Source organism: Camelus dromedarius, chromosome 6, assembly GCF_036321535.1.
Source record: "Camelus dromedarius isolate mCamDro1 chromosome 6, mCamDro1.pat, whole genome shotgun sequence".
Lineage (NCBI taxonomy): Eukaryota > Metazoa > Chordata > Mammalia > Artiodactyla > Camelidae > Camelus > Camelus dromedarius.
The window spans coordinates 47800848-47816895 of record NC_087441.1 but is presented as its reverse complement, the minus strand read 5'-3'; the positions used below and the strand labels follow the sequence as shown (position 1 = coordinate 47816895).

Sequence of the window (16048 nt, the reverse complement as noted above, 5' to 3'; positions counted from 1 at the left end):
GTGCTTTTCCGTTTAAAGTCTCTGGTGAGAATTTTCACTGGTCCAGCTCCTGTGCATCCATCTTCAGTAAAGCCCCATGTCTCCACTTTCTTTCATGGTTTTTCATTTTGCTTTGTTGACTCTTGCTTTACATTCCCTGGGTTATCAGATCCAAGTGGCAAGCCAGGACACCAATTTTTTCATTTGCATGGAGACATAAAACATCCAGAATCAGCATCCCCTTCCCTGGACAGGGCTGGCTAACCCTCACACGTCGACCCCTTGACTCGCCTTTTCTAGACTGTGGGCTGAACAGCAGTTCCCAAGCGTACTGCTCCTTGCTGTCAGATGATGGTTCAGTGGAGTAAAGTACACTGGCCACATTCCAGGCCGAGTTGTACCCTGGTCACCGTGATAGGGCTTTGCCAGCTCCCAGCACATGATATGAAATAGGAGACCCTTGGGTGTTTATTTAAGTGGATCTATTTTAATTCCTGAGTACCCAGCAACATTTTCCCAGTGACTGTTTGGGTGGCTTATTCTTAATTTTGCTTGATTTCTTCCATTATGTTTGTTATCTTTCCTCTGAACATGCCTTTTCTAGTTCTTAACTCCCTCATCTCCTTTAAAGGATTTATTCCAAGTTTTTTTTTCATCTTTAATTTTAAAAATTATTTTTACTGAATTATAGTGAGTTTACAATGTTAGTTTCAGGTGTAGATTTATTCCAAGTTTATCAAATACAACAATTTCTGGATCTAATATTTAGGAACGTCGGTGCTCTCCGGTGCTTCATATTCTCCCTATTTGCTCTTACAGTTACTCCTTGCCACTTCTCCTTGTTTGGTTGTGCTCCTCTTTCAGTCACTGCTCTCTGTAGACCCCTCTCGGCCTTCCACCTGGATGAAAATTCTGGGCATAAAGAGCGTGGTCTCAAGTTTCATGGCACCATAGCAACCTTATCCCTCCCCGGATGTGGTTTCCAAAGCACATGTCCTCTCTCAATCAGCAACTTAGAATGCCACGTAGCACGTCAGCAGATTTCGATGCTAGTAGCCATTGTCTTTTCCTGGCGCCTGTCCGCCGTCCAGCTTCTAACAGAGCTTGGCGTAGAGAAGTGTCAGGTAGTCTGAGGGCCTTGCGAGCGCTTCCTCCTCCTCCACTTGATCAGAAGCCAATGGACTGGAACCAGGATGGTTTGTTCTGGGGTGGTTTTATCAGTGGTCATTAGGAGAACTGTTTCATTGAAGTCACTTCTGCATTGGCTGTAAAACAATTTTAAGGGCATTTTCCAGCACGTGACTCAGTGTCACCTGGATGAGATCACATGTGAGAAGTGTCCTTTAAGAGCCCCTGTGAGCACTTCCATAGCATTTTGTTTTCCATTGTTTCACAGCAAGTTATGTAGTTGCTCACCTCCCCTCTCTGTTCCCTCACTGGATGGTAGATCTCTGGCGCACAGCCCCCGACTTACTCATCTCAACAATGCCTACCGCCTTGTGCCTAGGAGTTCAATAAAATGTCTCTATGAGGCATTTCATAAAATATTAAGTAGGACTGTGACTGAGAATGTGCAGAATCTTTTAGGGGTGTTGATGAACTGTCAGGGTAGCAAAAGACCTTTTTGCAGCTGTCTGAGGTCAGAAAAGCTGTTCTAAAGTTCTTCCAGCAAGGGATGCATCGTCACCTGAAATAGTACTTAAGGGAAAGGAGGCTGCGTGTTTTGATCCAGCCGTCACGACCAAAGGACAGGAGTCGATGGGGTGAAACCAGAATGCTTGCTTCCCCTTCGACTACTACCCCTTTTCTCTCTGTGTTTTCCCCAAGTTCCCAGTTTAAGGTCATCTTTGTAGGGGAGCTCTTCAGCCCTGCTTAATCGAGAGAAAGGAAATGTGAGGCGGGGAGAGAAAAAGTCACTGGGAGAGGTGTGGCTTTCTGAAGAAAGTGTGTGTTCTTTGAAAATTTAAAATGCAGATTTGCATTTTCTTTTTTTTTTTTTTAATTGAAGTATAGTCAGTTACGGTGTATCAATTTCTGGTGTACAGCATACTGTCCCAGTCATACATATACATACATATATTCGTTTTCATATTCTTTTTCATTAAAAGTTATTACAAGATGTCGAACATGCTTCCCTGCACTATACAGAAGAAATTTGTTTCTTATCTATTTTTATATATAGTAGTTAATATTTGCAAATCTCAAACTCCTATATTTGCATTTTCTGACCAGAAATACCTGGCTTGCCTTGAGGGAGGATTAAGATTGCCACAGCAGGAAGAGAGTCAATCTCCAGCCTCTGACATTGAGCGTTAAGACCTGTGGGTATGCGGAAAAGCATTCGTTTTGAAAGACAGTCTTTGTAGAGAGGAAATTTCCTTAGCCCCTATCAGGAACCATCCTGTGGGCTCAATCATAAGAAAAGGCAGGGGTAGAGAGAAGTCAGCATATGATCTGGGGTAAGAGGCATGTGCGAAAGAGGAGGGAGAATAAATGGGGTGTGGGCAGAGGAAGAAGGCAGGGAGACCGGTGTGACCTAACTACCCCTCTTTGGGCTGATGTCCAGGAGCCACGGTAAACAAGTGGAGACAAAAGCAAAGACAAAACAAAGGGCTTTGTGCCCTGCACCCCTCTGCGTCCCTAGGAGGCTGGCAACATCCACTGGTCAGCACATAAACCACGTTGCAGCCCTGAAGGAGAAGTTGGCTTGACCCATGGGCCCAAGGCAGCTCCCAGCTCTCCACGGCTTACAGGAGGTGTGCAGGGAGCCAGACATCCTTAAGTGGCCCACTGAGGAAATTCAGAGATTCTGGGAGGACAGAGGACTATTTGGAGCCTGGGGTCAGGATGAAGAAGCTGCAGAGTAAGCAGAAGTGGCCAGCAAGCTGGAGTTAGAAAGTGGGTGACAGAATGCAGTCCCTAGTGGGCAGATGGATGGTCCTGCTGAACGTCCGCAGTCACAGGTGCAGGGCACGAGTGGGCATTACTGGGTCACAGAGGCCTGGACCCTAGAAGGAGGCTGGAGAGAGACCAGCTAGAGGAAGAGGCTGCACTTAGTCAGGGAGGGCATTTGCCCATTGAAAACCCATGTGTATATTATAGCCCTTTGAGGTAAATAGGATTTTTCTTTTGTGGCTCCTGACGTTTAGGGTCATTTACCCCAATCCATCCAGGGCCCGGCAGACTCAGGGCTGAATTCAGCCTCGACTCCAGCAGTTCATCCAAGTGCTCAACATCGCCTTCTCTGCTCCTTTGAAGCTTTTTATGTTTTCTGGTTTCTACTTTTCGATGTCTTGTTCAATTTTGAAAGATGCCCAGAGTTCTCCCAAGATCCAAACCCCAAACAAATAAAATGCAGTGTGGCTTGGCGCTGTGGTAATGACTCAATCAATTACCTTTTAATGAAAGTGCTGCAGTAATCCCAAATGAAAAATTCCACACAGGCTTAAACTGACTAGTGAAGAAATCCCTGATTAATTCTCTCAGTTGATTTTATGACTCACTTATTTGGAGCTTATTGGATTTATATTTTAGACTCCAAAGGAAATAGTTAAACATAGCAAAATATTGAATTTTCAGAAGACATCACCACTTCAGGCATTTTCCATTTTTCTTTGTTTTGCATATGGCCAGAGTTTGTGACAAAGCTCTATCTCAATACCTACATTCTCCTCATAAATTAACCAAAGCAGAAAATATTACCCGAAGAAACTCCATTCCTTAACCAAGATTTTGTCATAATTTGCATCATTTTCCTTGAGGGATAAAAAATATATACTTTTGTTACAAGAGAAAAACTAAGAAAGGAAGAGGTGGGGGAGGAATTAGCATTTGGCGGGGGTAGGGGGTGGGGAGGCACATTCTGTGTGGTCCTGACTCAGAAGAGAGAAGCTTAGGGAACTAGGTGGTTACTGCCCATCACAGGCCACTATGGACCGACTCCTGGCTCCCCATCTCCTCTCTCTGCCAGCATCTCCCCTGTAAGTTTAACTGCAAAACCTTTCCAGAAGTGGAGGGAGTGCATGTTGACTGTTAAAAAAAAAAAGTCTGATTAAATGCCACTCCTCTTATTTTGTTGGGAGATAAAATATGTGTTCACGTTATATATTTCAAATATATACTATTTGACTTTAACACTCATTGTGTAATAAGTATTTTGCTTAAAAATGAGGCTAAGGATGACTGTTGGGACATTCATTCCATTAATCAGACATAGGGGTTTTGGAATTTCTCAATCCCTAGAGAAGTATAATAAACTTGACATAAACAATAACTTGCTTGGGTTTTTTGAAATTGCTTAATTTTTATTTACATTTTCAAATCTTTGGAATGACTCAAAAGACATTATTTAGTGTGGAACTGATTGTCTTTCAAACTTCAGGTGCCAAACTGAGACATAGTTGGCACCCGAGGTGCCATGGCCAGGCACACCGGCCAGCCAGAGTTTTAAAATATGAGGACCAGAGCTTGGTAAATGCCTCTGTAGAACATTCACAGTGGTTGGGAGATTTAAAATAGCTTCATATCACAATCCCAAAAGAATTATACCTATAGCGCTAGGGATTTAAGTTTAATGAGTCTTAGGAAATAAAATGATCACTTTCCTAAGAAAGAACAATTATAACATCTTTGTAATATGCACAAATTCAATAGAAGTTAGAATATGCCAGGGCTTCTTATTTGGCTGATTTTTTATTTAATGGAATTTTAAATAAATTTGGGTGTGTTTAATAATTACGACAGGATTGCAACAGCATTACAGAAAATTAGAAACTAGAGAAAAATTTTCTTGTGGCTCCCGCTAAGAATGAATATCATTTTGGGGCGTTTCATCAGTGATTCTTCAGCTGACTACCCTTCCACTCCCCATCTGGGTCACCTGGGAGACTGGTTACAGGTACAGATCGCAGGTCCCTTCTCTGAGTCGGAATCCCTGTGAGTAGAAGCCTGTGGATTTATTTTTTTTTTTTTAACATTTTTTATTGATTTATAATCATTTTACAATGTTGTGTCAAATTCCAGTGTTCAGCACAATTTTTCAGTCATACATGGACATATACACACTCATTGTCACATTTTTTTCTCTGTGAGTTATCATAACATTTTGTGTATATTTCCCTGTGCTATACAGTGTAATCTTGTTTATCTATCCTACAATTTTGAAATCCCAGTCTATCCCTTCCTACCCTCCACCCCCCTGGTAACCACAAGTCTGTATTCTCTGTCTGTGAGTCTATTTCTGTCCTGTATTTACGCTTTGTTTTTGTTTGTTTGTTAGTTTGTTTTTTAGATTCCACATATGAGCGATCTCATATGGTATTTTTCTTTCTCTTTCTGGCTTACTCCACTTAGAATGACATTATATTTTTAACAAGCTCCCCAGTGGATTCTGATTTGCAGCTGGGAGATTAACTTGTTCAGCTACAAAGGGGATCATTTTATCTGCAGTTCATCCAGAGGGCCCATTCCAGGCTTTGCTACACAAATCATCTCTGCTTAGGGCAGTGGGAAGCCACTAAATGTTCCAAGCTGGAGGTGACCTGATCTTACGTGCTTTTTTTTTTTTAATTGAAGTATAGTCAGTTACACTGTGCCAGTTTCTGGTGTACAGCACAATGTCCCAGTCATGTATATACACACATATATTTGTTTTCATATTCTTTTTCATTAAAGGTTATTACAAGATATTGAATACAGTTCCCTGTGCTATACAGAAAAAAAATGTTTCTTAAATCTATTTTCATGTATAATGGCTAACATTTGCAAATCTCAAACTCCCAAATTTACCCCTTCCCACCCCCTTTTCCCTGGTAACCATAAGATTGTTTACTATGTCTGCTACTCTGTTTCTGTTTTGTACATGAGTTCATTATTAAAGCTCACTCTGGGGTTAGTGGGTACATAGAATGTGAGAGGAGCAAGATTTGGAGTCAGGGAGACAAATTATGAAACACGGTGAGAATGGAGAGAAGAGGACACAGCTGAGGCACATTGAGTAGGTGGAATTGGTAGAACCTGTTGCTGACTGGATTCAAGAAGGAAATATCAAGACCTCGTCTAGGTTTAGGAAACAGAAAAGGACTATTCGTTGAGGTAGGACACACAAGAATCTTATTTGTGTATATCTTTTATTAAAATTTGTCTCGAATATTTTCCCACAAAGTGTCAATTTTTTAAATTAAAAATAAATTTTTTAAAGAACAGATTATGGGGGGGAGGTAATTAAGTTTGTTTATTTTTTAATGGTGGTACTGGGGATTGAACCCAGGACCTCATGGATGCTAAGCATGTACTCTGTCACTGAGCTATACGCTCTCCACTACAAGGTAGCATTTAAATATGTATTTTAAATTAGGTGAAATATAACTATCCTTAACTTATGAGATACTCTTCAGGAGGGAAAAATGGTTAGCTTTACAGTGGAGAAACCAGGCAGATACCTCTTTAACCAAGGATCAATTGTTTACCACCTTGATCATTGCTCTCAGCTGGGGCTCTTGATATTGTAGGATTGTGGGGAGTAAATTCTTCCATGACAGGTGAGGCCACGTAACAGCTCTCCTGGGCTGAGACCGGAGAGTGAGACTGAGAGGTAGAGAAACCCTGTCTGCAGTGTCTGTTCCCCAAATTCTCTTTTGGAATCATCCCTTCCCAGAACCTCCTACTGTATCCCAACACTTCTCTCCATCGGCAAATAAACCTGAAACCCACTTCCACCCACATGCGGGCACAGCCTTGCTAGTCACTAGGAAACAACACAATCAGCTCAGAAGTTCAGGTGTTAACAAGTGATGAAGCCCCGCCCAATCACCGTCCCTCTCAAAAGACCCTCCCACGTAACAGCTCTCCTTGGTTGAACTGGAGGGAACCTTACTCTGTGAAGCAAGGCCGGAGCAGTGGCAGGGCTGGGGAGTTCCTGGTGTTCCTGGAGCATCAGGTATGTGCAACTTCTGGCGACTGAGTTTGTGGGGAACCGGCACTCTGGAAAATGCCATTCACAGGGACAGCACCTGAATGTTCTGCGGGAGGTAACGTGGCATTACATGTGTTAACTTCCATCATTTCCCCCAGAATTTAGCGTTGTGTTTGGATGCTGACCTTGTTTTCAGGTTGGTCTCAGTTTGACTCCCTCTTCAAAGTGACTGGAAGCTCTTGCCTTTGATACTTACCAAAGCCTTTGCAACCAGAGGCCAGTAATATACTTTCAATGCCAACTAAACGTAAATCACTTTCTAAATCACATATGACCATTCAGGTGGGTTGTTTACAATTCCTAGGGTTGGTTGGCATTAATAACTCCCATAATAGCAGCAGAGAGAATGATAAGCTCTCTCAGTGTTCCCCCGGCGTTAAACGGAGCCTGTGCACCCCTGTGCCTCCTGCCTGCCTTCAGCTGCTGCAGAAATGCGGCTGCAGGTGGCCCTGAGCTCCTGGGGAGTGAATTCAGGGCGTTACTTGCAAGACAAGGTATGAGCAGTCTGATACAGGACCAGACTCGGTAGAGGGGAGAGGGACAGCTGTGTCCTGAGAGGTGAACCCTCCCAAGGACCCTGCTCAAAACAGCCCTTGTCCTCCTTACCCGAACCTGATGAACAAGCCTTCCTCGCCATTGCTCCCTGTCACCTGCCTGTCCTGCTCGACACTGCAATCCTCCAGGTCGCGCTTCCTGACGGTGCTCATACAGACCTTCTCTTTTCTTTTTATTTACTACCAGAGTTTATTTTGACAACTTTATTGAAGCATTATTTACATACCATGAAGTTCCAATTTACCCATTTTCAAGTGTGCAGTTTAATGACTTTTTTTTTTGGTAAATTTACTGGGTTGTGCAACCATTCCTGTAATCCAGTTTTAGAACATTTTAATCACCTCAGTAAGATCCTTAATGCCTAATTAGATGAGCCCATTTCCACCCCCAAGTCCAGGCAACCTCTTATCTCTGTTCTTCTGTCTTTCTAGTTTTGCCTTGTTAGGACGTTTCATATAAATGGAATCATACAGGACGCTGTCGTCTGTGTCTGGCTTCTTTCGCTAAGCATAGTGTTTTTGAGGTTCATCCAGGAGTTAGCAGGTCAGAGTTACTTTGTGGCGGTGGGTTCCTGCTGCCCCAACCCTCAAACTCCTTAACAGCGCTAAGACCGTCTGTTCTCCATATGGTGCTCTTGCTTCCCTTCACGTCCCCTGCAGCCCGTGTTCTGACCCTGTTTTTCGCTGCTCAGCACCATGAATGGCCTCACCTGGGCTGAACCGTCCTGTCCTCTCCAGTTTGTCCTGCTAGGTTCAGGTTTTTGTGCAAATGTTACTTCCTTAAAGTCCTTGATGACCTTCTTGACTGAAATGGCATCCTTTGTCATGGCCTGTTATTCACTTGTCCTGCTCTGTTCCTTCAGTTTATTAATTCCTGAAATATATTTTCTGCTTAGGGTCTTTATTTTTTTAATTGAGATATAATTACCATATAACATTAGTTCACAACATAATGATTCAATATATGTATGACTTGTGACTCGATCACAAGACCAGTTAACACCCATCACCACATTTGATTATAAATTTTTTTCTTATAAGAACTTCAAAGATTTACTCTAAGCAACTTTTGAATATGCAATACAGTATTATTAACTATAGTTACCATGCTGTACCATAAGCCTAGGGCTTATTTACTTTATAATAGGACGTTTGTCCCTTTTGACCACCTTCACCCATTTTGCCCCCTGTTCTCCCTCCTCTTCCAGCTACCTCTGGCTTCCACTAATCTGTTCTCTTATCTATGAGTTAATTAAAAAATTTTTTTTTGGTTTCACATACAAGAGAGATCATACAGTATCTGCCTTTCTCTGATTTATTTTACTTAGCATAATGCCTTCAAGTTCCATCTATGTTCTTGCAAATGGCAGGATTTCCTTCTTTTTTATGGATGAATAATATTCCACCGTGTGTGTGTGTGTGTGTGTGTGTGTGTGTTTATGTGTATATACATATATATATTCCAAATTTTCTTTATTCATCCATCAATGGACTTAGGTTATCCATTATTTTGTCCAGCGTTTAGGCTATTGTAAATAATGCTGAAATGAATATGGAGGTACAGAAATCGTTTCAAGTTAATGTTTTCAGTTCCTTCAGATAATTATCTAGAAGTGAGACTTTTTGATCATATGGTAGTTCTATTTTTAATTTTTTGAGGAACCTCTATACTATTTTCCGTAGTGGCCACATCAATTTACAATCCCGCCAGGAGTGCACAGGTGTTCCCTTTTCTCCACAACCTCACTAACACTATTTCTTGTCTGTTTGCTAATAGCCATTCTTACAGATGTGAGATATCTAATTGTGGCTTTAATTTGCATTTCCCTGATGGTTAGTGATGTTGAGCACCTTTTCACGTACCTGTTGGCCATCTGTATGTCTTTGGGAAAATGTTTATTTAGATCCTCTGCCCATTATTTAATTGGATTATTTCTTTTTTTGCTATTCAGTTATGAGTTTTTCATATATTTTGGATATGAATTCCTTCTCAGATATATGGTTGCAAGTATTTTTTTCTATTTTGGTAGATTGCATTTTCATGTTTTTGATGATTTCCTTTGCCGTGCAGGAGCTTTTTAGTTTGACATAGTTCTGCTTGTTGATTTTTGCTTTTATTGCCTTTGCTTTTGGTGTCAAAACCAAAAAAATCACCCCCAACACAGTGTCAAGGAGATTACACCTTTGTTTTCTTCTAGGAGTTTCATGGTTTCAGGTTACATGTTTGGGTCTTTAATCTGTTCTGAGTTAACTTTTGTAAATGGTGTAAGATAATAATCCACTTTCATTCTTTTGCAGGTGGCTGCCCAATTTTGCCAACACCATTTATTGAAGAGATTATCCTTTCTCCGTTTACTGTTGGCTCCTTTCTTGTAAGTTAATTGCCCATATATATGTGGGTTTATTTCTGGACTCTGTTCTGTTCTATTGATCTATGAATGTTTTTATGCCAATACTATACTGTTTTTTGATTATTGTAGCTTTATAATGTTTGAAATCAGGGAGCATGATGCCTACAGCTTTGGTCTTCTTTCTCAAGATTGTTTGGCTACTCAGAGTCTGTGTGGTTCCATACAAATTTTACAATGGATGTTTTTCTATTTCTGTGAAAATGCCACTGGAATTTGGATAGGGGTTGCATTGAATCTTGGGGTAGTGGATTCTTTGGGTAGTATGGGCATCTTAACAATATTAATTCTTCCAATTTCTGAGCACAGAATATTCTTTGTGTTGTCTTCAATTTCTTTTATCAGTCTTACAATCTTTCACCTCTTAGTTAAACTTATTCCTAGGTAATCTTTTTGATGGAACTGTAAATAGAATTGTTTTCTTAATTTCTTTCTGATAGTTCATTAGTAGTATATAAAAGTGCAACAGACTTTTGTGTATTGATTTTGTGTCCTGCAACTATTGAATTTGATTATTTCTGAGTTTTTTTGGTGGAGACTTTAGGTTTTCTACATATAATATCATGTCATCTCCAAATAGTCACAATTTTACTACTTCCTTTCTGATTTGGATGCTTTTTCTTTTTTTTTTTTTTTTGCCTAATTGCTCTGACCAGGACTTTCAGTACTATGCTGAATAACAGTGGTAAGAGTGGGCATCCTTGCCTCCTTCCTGATAGTAGAGGAAAAGCTTTCAGCTTTTCACCCTTGAATATGATATTAACTGTGGGTTTGTCCTATATGGCCTTTATTATGTTGAGGTATGTTCCCTTTATGCCTACTTTGCTGAGAGATTTTTTCTTTTAATCACAGATGGGTGTTGAATTTTGTCAAAGGCTTTTTCTTCATGGATTGAGATGATCATATTTTTTTTTCTTTAATTTGTTAATGTGGTGTATCACATTGTTTGATTTACAGATATTGAAACATCCTTGTATCCCCTGGGGTAAATCCCACTTGATCATGGTGTTTGATACTTTTAATATATTGAATTCAGTGTGCTAATATTTTGTTGAGGGTTTTTGCATCTATGTTCATCACGGATATTGGCCTGTAACTTTCTTTTCTTGTGGCGTCCATCTCTGGTTTTTGGTATCAGGGTAATGCTGGTCTGATAAAATGAATTTTGGGGAAGGGTTTGAAAAGGATTGGTATGTATTTAAATGTTTGGTAAAATTACCTACTAATTCACCTGGTCCTGGACTTTTGTTTGTTGGGAAGTTTTTGATTACTGATTCAATTTCCTTACTAGTAATCAACTGTTCAGATTTTCTATTTCTCATGACTCATTTTTAGTAGGTTGCATGTTTCTAGGAATTTATCCATTTCTTCTAGGTAGTCCAATTTGTTAGTGTATAATTGTGCATAGTACTCTCTTATGATCCTTTATATGTTTGTGGTATCAGTTGTAAAGTCTTTCATTTCAGATTTTATTTATCTGGGTCCTCTTTTTTTTTCTTGGTGAATCTAGCTAGAGGTTTGTTTATTTTGTTTCTTTAAAAAAAACCACAGCTATTAGTTTCATTGGTCTTTTCTATTATCTCTTGAATCTCTATTTCATTTATTTCCTCTCAGATCTTTTTTTTAACATTTTTTATTGATTTATAATCATTTTACAATGTTGTGTCAAATTCCAGTGTTCAGCACAATTTTTCAGTCATACATGGACATATACACACTCATTGTCACATTTTTTTCTCTGTGAGCTACCATAACGTTTTGTGTATATTTCCCTGTGCTATACAGTATAATCTTGTTTATCTATTCTACAATTTTGAAATCCCAGTCTATCCCTTCCCACCCTCCGCCCCCCTGGCAGCCACAAGTCTGAATTCTCTGTCTATGAGTCTATTTCTGTTCTGTATTTACGCTTTGTTTTTGTTTGTTTGTTAGTTTGTTTTTTAGATTCCACATATAAGCGATCTCATATGGTATTTTTCTTTCTCTTTCTGGCTTACTTCGCTTATAATGACATTCTCCAGGAGCATCCATGTTGCTGCAAATGGCGTTATGTTGTCGGTTTTTATGGCTGAGTAGTATTCCATTGTATAAATATACCACATCTTCTTTATCCAGTCACCTGTTGATGGACATTTAGGCTGTTTCCATGTTTTGGCTATTGTAAATAGTGCTGCTATGAACATTGGGGTGCAGGTGTCATCCTGAAGTAGGTCTCCTTCTGGATACAAGCTCAGGAGTGGGATTCCTGGGTCATACGATAAGTCTATTCCTAGTCTTTTGAGGAATCTCCACACTGTTTTCCATAGTGGCTGCACCAAACTGCATTCCCACTAGCAGTGTAGGAGGGCTCCCCTTTCTCCACAGCCTCTCCAGCATTTGTCATTTGTGGATTTTTGAATGACGGCCATTCTGACTGGTGTGAGGTGATACCTCATTGTAGTTTTGATTTGCATTTCTCTGATAATTAGTGATATTGAGCATTTTTTCATGTGCCTTTTGATCATTTGTATGTCTTCCTTGGAGAATTGCTTGTTTAGGTCTTCTGCCCATTTTTGGATTGGGTTATTTTTTTCTTATTGTGTCATATGAGCTGCTTATATATTCTGGAGATCAAGCCTTTGTCGGTTTCACTTGCAAAAATTTTCTCCCATTTCGTAGGTTTTCTTCTTGTTTTATTTCTGGTTTCCTTTGTTGTGCAGAAGCTTGTAAGTTTCATTAGGTCCCATTTCTTTATTCTTGCTTTTATTTCTGCTAGGAGAAAATTTTTGAAATGTATGTCAGATAATGTTTTGCCTATGTTCTCCTCTAGGAGGTTTATTGTATCTTGTCTTATGTTTAAGTCTTTGATCCATTTTGAGTTGATTTTTGTATATGGTGTAAGGGAGTGTTCTAGCTTCATTGTTTTACATGCTGCTGTCCAGTTTTCCCAACACCATTTGCTGAAGAGACTGTCTTTATTCCATTGTATATTCTTGCCTCCTTTGTCAAAGATTAGTTGACCAAAAGTTTGTGGGTTCATTTCTAGGCTCTCTATTCTGTTCCATTGGTCTATATGTCTGTTTTTGTACCAATACCATGCTGTCTTGATTAGTGTAGCTCTGTAGTATTGTCTGAAGTCTGGGAGAGTTATTCCTCCAGCCTCTTTCTTTCTCTTCAGTAATGCTTTGGCAATTCTAGGTCTTTGATGGTTCCATATAAATTTTATTATGATTTGTTCTAGTTCTGTGAACTATGTCCTGGGTAATTTGATAGGGATTGCATTAAATCTGTAGATTGCCTTGGGCAGTGTGACCATTTTAACAATATTGATTCTTCCAATCCAAGAGCATGGGATATCTTTCCATTTTTTAAAGTCTTCTTTAATTTCCTTCATCAATGGTTTATAGTTTTCTGTGTATAATTCTTTCACCTCCTTGGTTAGATTTATTCCCAGATATTTTATTACTTTGGGTGCTATTTTAAAGGGGATTGTTTCTTTACTTTCTTTTTCTGTTGATTCATTGTTAGTGTAAAGAAATGTAACTGATTTTTGAACGTTAATTTTGTAACCTGCTACCTTGCTGAATTCTTCAATCAGCTCTAGTAGTTTTTGTGTGGACCTTTTAGGGTTTTCTATATATAGTAACATGTCGTCGGCATATAGTGACACTTTTACCTCTTCTTTTCCAATTTGGATCCCTTTTATTTCTCTCTCTTGCCTGATTGCTGTGGCTAGGACTTCCAGGACTATGTTGAATAGGAGTGGTGATAGTGGGCATCCTTGTCTTGTCCCAGATTTTAGTGGGAAACTTTTGAGTTTTTCACCGTTGAGTACTATGCTGGCTGTAGGTTTGTCGTATATAGCTTTTATTATGTTGAGATATGTTCCCTCTATACCCACTTTGGCGAGAGTTTTTATCATAAATGGGTGTTGAATTTTATCAAACGCTTTTTTTGCATCGATTGAGATAATCATGTGGTTTTTGTCCTTTCTCTTGTTGATGTGATGTATTACATTGATTGATTTGCATATGTTGAACCAGCCTTGTGTCCCTGGGATGAATCCCAGTTGGTCATGATGTATAATCTTTTTTATGTGTTGTTGGATTCTATTTGCTAATATTTTGGTGAGGATTTTGGCATCTATGTTCATCAGTGATATTGGCCTATAATTCTCTTTTTTTGTAGTGTCTTTACCTGGTTTTGGTATCAGGGTGATGGTGGCTTCATGGAATGAGTTTGGGAATATTCCCTCCTTTTCAATCGTCTGGAAGAGTTTGAGAAGGACTGGTATGAGTTCTTCTTTGTATGTTTGGTAGAATTCCCCAGTGAAGCCGTCTGGTACTGGGCTTTTATTTGTAGGGAGGTTTTTAAGTGCTATTTCTATTTCCTTTCTAGTGATTGGATTGTTCAGGTGGTCAGTTTCTTCTTGATTCCGTCTTGGTGGACAGTATGTTTCCAGAAACTTGTCCATCTCCTCTAGGTTATCCAGTTTGGTTCCATACAGTTTTTCATAATATTCTCGTATGATATTCTGTATTTCTATTTTGTTTGTTGTAATTTCTCCATTTTCCTTTCTTATTTTGCTAATTTGTGCTCTCTCTTTTTTCTTCTTTGTGAGTTTGGCCAGAGGTTTGTCGATTTTATTTACTTTTTCAAAAAACCAGCTTTTGGTTTGGTTGATGTTTTCTATGGTCTTGTTAATCTCTATCGTATTTAATTCCTCTCTGATCTTTATTATTTCCTTCCTTCTGCTGCTTTTTTGGGGCTTTTTGTTCTTCTTTTTCTAATTCATTCAGGTGGTGGGTTAAATTGTTTATTTGAGATTGTTCTTTTTTGAGGAAGGCCTGTATCGCTATAAACTTCCCTCTTAGCACTGCCTTTGCTGTGTCCCATAGGTTTTGAGTGGTTGTGCTTTCATTATCATTTGTCTCAAGGTATTTTTTAATTTCAGCTTTGATTTCCTCATTGACCCATTGTTTTTTCAGTAACATATTGTTTAATCTCCATGCTTTCCTTTTTTTCTCCTTTGTTTCTCTGTTGTTGATTTCCAGTTTCATGGCATTGTGGTCAGTAAAGATGCTTGAGATAATTTCTGTCTTCTTAAAATTGTTGAGGTTTCTTTTGTGCCCACGTACATGATCGATCCTGGAAAATGTTCCTCGTGCACTTGAAAAGAAAGTATATCCTATTTTTTGGGGGTGTAATGCTCTGAAAATATCCACCAAATCTAGTTTTTCTATTGTATTATTTAATTTCTCTGTTGCCTTGTTTATTTTCTGCCTGGAAGATCTGTCTAGTGATGTTAATGCAGTGTTAAAATCTCCAACTATGATTGTATTCCCATCAATATCCCCCTTTATCTCTGTTAGTAATTGTTCTATGTACTTAGGTGCTCCTATATTGGGTGCATATATATTAACGAGTGTAATATCCTCATCTTGTATCACTCCTTTAATCATTATAAAATGTCCTTCTTTGTCTTTCTTTATGGCCTTTGTTTTAAAGTCTATTTTGTCTGAAATCAGTACTGCAACACCTGCTTTTTTGGCTTTTCCATTTGCATGGAATATCCTTTTCCATCCTTTCACTCTCAATCTATATGTGTCCTTCTCCCTAAAGTGGGTCTCTTGTATGCAGCATATTGAAGGTTCTTGCTTTATTATCCAGTCTGCCACTCTATGTCTTTTGACTGGAGCATTTAGTCCATTAACATTTACAGTAATTAATGATAGATGTGTGTTTATTGCCACTTTGAACTTATCTTTGCAGTTGAATTGGTATATCCTCTTTGTTCCTTTCTTCTTCCTTTTGTGGTTTGGTAATTTTCCTTTGTATTATCATGGATTTTATTTAATTTTTGTGACTCCCTTGTAAGTTTTTGTCTTGTGGTTACCCTTTTTCGTAAATCTATTAGCCCATTACTATAACTATTTTTATTAAACTGATAGTAACATGATCTCAAACCCATCCTACCGTTAAAAAAATTTTAAAAAGAAAGAAAAAAATTCTATATTTCCCTGCCTCCCTCTCCCACTCTCAGTGATTTGTATGTCTTCTTTTATAATTTCGTGTTTATTTTATTTGTAATTCATGAGTTATCACCTTTCCAATTGTGAGTTTCTCATTTCTGTAGCATCCTGCTGCTTTTCTAT

The 16048-nt window shown here is 39.0% G+C and overlaps 1 long non-coding RNA gene across 2 annotated transcripts in view; it reads left to right on the top strand.

The window, feature by feature from the left end:
• Positions 1-16048, top strand: part of LOC105097137 (uncharacterized) — a 168611-nt gene that overhangs the window by 81294 nt on the left and 71269 nt on the right. For both annotated transcript variants that reach the window (XR_010381287.1, XR_010381286.1), the window contains exon 3: positions 9805-9878. This is a non-coding gene — a long non-coding RNA (uncharacterized LOC105097137). The remainder of the gene's footprint in view (positions 1-9804; positions 9879-16048) is intronic.